This window comes from Stegastes partitus, unplaced genomic scaffold, assembly GCF_000690725.1.
Source record: "Stegastes partitus isolate 25-593 unplaced genomic scaffold, Stegastes_partitus-1.0.2 Scaffold959, whole genome shotgun sequence".
NCBI classification, from domain to species: Eukaryota; Metazoa; Chordata; class Actinopteri; family Pomacentridae; genus Stegastes; species Stegastes partitus.
This window is the reverse complement of record NW_007578690.1, coordinates 57553-60292: the sequence shown is the minus strand read 5'-3', so window position 1 is coordinate 60292 and position 2740 is coordinate 57553. Positions and strand designations below refer to the sequence as shown.

Here is a 2740-nt window from a genome sequence, read left to right as displayed (position 1 = left end):
GTGAATATAATCCAGCTAAGCCACCTCTGGATATGAAATGCATTTTGCAGCGGCGCCAGGTGCAGAGGAAACCTGTTGAGTCTGCCTGTCAATCTGTCTCTTCTTCTGCCTTCCAAACAGTCTGTCTCTTCCCTCCCGTCTGCCTTCCCACAAACCATCACCCGGCGTCTCATCTGCTTCACTACCTCTCAGGTTTAATTGTCTCCTGCCCTTCGGACTCCTCGACGCCCCCCCAAAAAAACTGGCGGGACGTCTCTGGGATTTTAGAGATCCTTTACCCTTTTAAAACATTCATCCGTCGGGGCCACGCTCCAGCCACTCTGACATCCCTTGGACAACTGCAATATAGCTGAGCTTAATACATTATTTAATCCCCCCTCCATTATGATAAGGATAACACAGAAGAAGACAAGAGCGGCGGAGGAAGAAGAAGAGGAGGAGAAGACGGACTCGAAAAGCAAGAAAGGGAAAACTCGACCTGACATGTTGGCGGCCCGGTCTGAGTCGTCTTTGATAGCGCCGGCGTTATGTTTGACCCCTGTGAGAGGAGAGGAGGAGGGGATGAGGGGGTCTGAGTGAGAGTGGGAGGACTTGTGTTTGACATGAGTTTGAACCCTTTCAGGGAGTAATTGTCTGCAGCTTTTTTCTTACACAGAAGAGACGAAGGTGGGAGCAAATGTGACGGCAGAAACAAAACAACAACAGAAGAAGGAGGAGAAGTCAAAGACAGGAAATATCTGAGAGAGGAGTTTAGAAAAAAAAAAAGGGGTATCTTGCAGATTATTATGCTATCAGCCTTAACCTTAATGGCCACTTCAGACAGTGAGGCTGCAGGAGATCCTGAAAATTAGCCAATATTGGCTCTACTCCGGCAGAAAGAGAAGCTCCTGAATATAAAGGAAGAGAGTAGCCGGAAGAGGAGCGAATAATGAAGAAACAAGGAGAGCACTGAAAATAAAAGTAAATAACAGAGAAATAGCTTGGATGCTAATAAACAAGCTCTAGTGCACACATACTCAACACTACTGCACAGACTTAAAAAAAAAAAAACCTGATGGGAATGTGAGTAAGTTGCCATGTATGCACTGCCTCTACTTCACCATCTCATGCATGTGAAATGACACAGATAGGCTCCAGTTTTAATCAATCCAGCCGTCTACACGGGCCTCCTCCACTAACTCATTTCTGCTATAGGCCCATAAATGTGACCTGAAGCATATTTCTTACACTTTACTTTTTCTACATTTTAAATACTTAACTACAGTGATTGATTATTGGCATCTGGGCACCGTTGGAGCTCCAGAGCTGCCGGTGCTTTGCTAATGTGCTGCTCACTCTGCGTCTTCTGTGGTGTTGCTGCATTCAGACCAACTTCATTNATTATCCCAAAATACCAGAACTGTTCCACGTGTCTAAAACATGTGGGAGTGATTATGATCCACGGTCCACACTGTCTCCAACATTGTTGTTGTAGTTGGAGTTTTTTAGTTTTTATATCGGGTGCAAAAAAAAACAAAACAAAAGGTTTTCTGCTAAAATCTCTCCATTTCTATAAACCTGTTGAGGAATGTTATGTTTCCACCACAGAACACCAAACCGTCTGTTAGTTTGATGTTTAATTCTTTTTCCCGTTTTGCTGTAATGCTCCTAGAGTTATAACGTTTCTGTTTGTGAAGACCCTGCTATGCTTTAGAGAGAGGTTTTCAATCAGAACATTGATCACCGTGGTGTCCTCTTCAGATATGTTTTTATTTTTTTTCAAATTACAATTACAATTCTCCCTTCTGAGGTCATGTGCAAACACTGCCATGGAAAGTCCCGTCTTTGAGCACACATTAACAAAATAATAAGAATACAAAAGTCAGGTAGTGATATTATCTGATCCATATGTAGCTGCAGGTCACAATAAAACAAACCAACATGTGTTTGTAGAATAATTTGATGTGAAATGCTTGATCACAAAAATGACAAAAAATGTTTTTTCCTTGAACTTTTAAACTAATTGAGGAAGTTTTACCATAAAAACACTGTACTTTGTATTATATAGATTTATTGACCGTTTCTGATTTTCACATGAAACGTTGGAGCTTCAATATAATGGGACTCAATGAGAGTTTTGGTCGACACTCAGTGCTCTGAGGTGGTTTATGAGAAATTCATAATTCCTGTAGTAGTGAGAGTCGAACTGGGTAGAAGAGGATGGAAATGTCCACATTTTAATGTTTTAATTAAGCAGCAAACCTGTATGTTCTCACAATAACTGGCCTTCCTACATAAAAAAAAAACTGATGAAAACTGTTAAAGAAAAGACAAAATTCACAATAGTCACTCAAACAATAGAAACTAATAATAAATTAAAGTTTCCTAAATTATAACGTAGTGAAATAAGTCATTGCTTTTGAATTGTGGTTGAATAGAATATTTTAAAAAACAACAACAACAAAAAAAATGAACAAAAACAATTTTGTTTTTCTCCAATATTTCTGTTGAACCACAATTCAAAAGCGATGTCGTGATTTTCATTACATTTTTTATTTATTATTTCTTTTGTCAATTTCAACTTGTTTCAGTGACAGATGTTTTTTCCGTCTTTAATCGGAGGGTATGAATACATTTGAGGACGATTGTATATACAGTATATATTTATAACAAAAAGAAACCAGCTGATGTATTGATATTATCATTTTTTATTTCCTCAAAACTGGTATCAGCTCTGGCCTAAAACCTCCCAGTAACCATC

General features: G+C 39.2%; 1 long non-coding RNA gene across 1 annotated transcript in view; it reads right to left on the bottom strand.

Annotated features, from left to right (window-relative positions):
* Positions 1-525: 525 nt before the first annotated feature.
* Positions 526-2740, bottom strand: part of LOC103366628 (uncharacterized) — a 16464-nt gene continuing 14249 nt past the window's right edge. Inside the window, exons 2-3 of the long non-coding RNA XR_520675.1 lie at positions 1992-1998; positions 526-538 (exon numbers count right to left, since the gene is read on the bottom strand). This is a non-coding gene — a long non-coding RNA (uncharacterized LOC103366628). The remainder of the gene's footprint in view (positions 539-1991; positions 1999-2740) is intronic.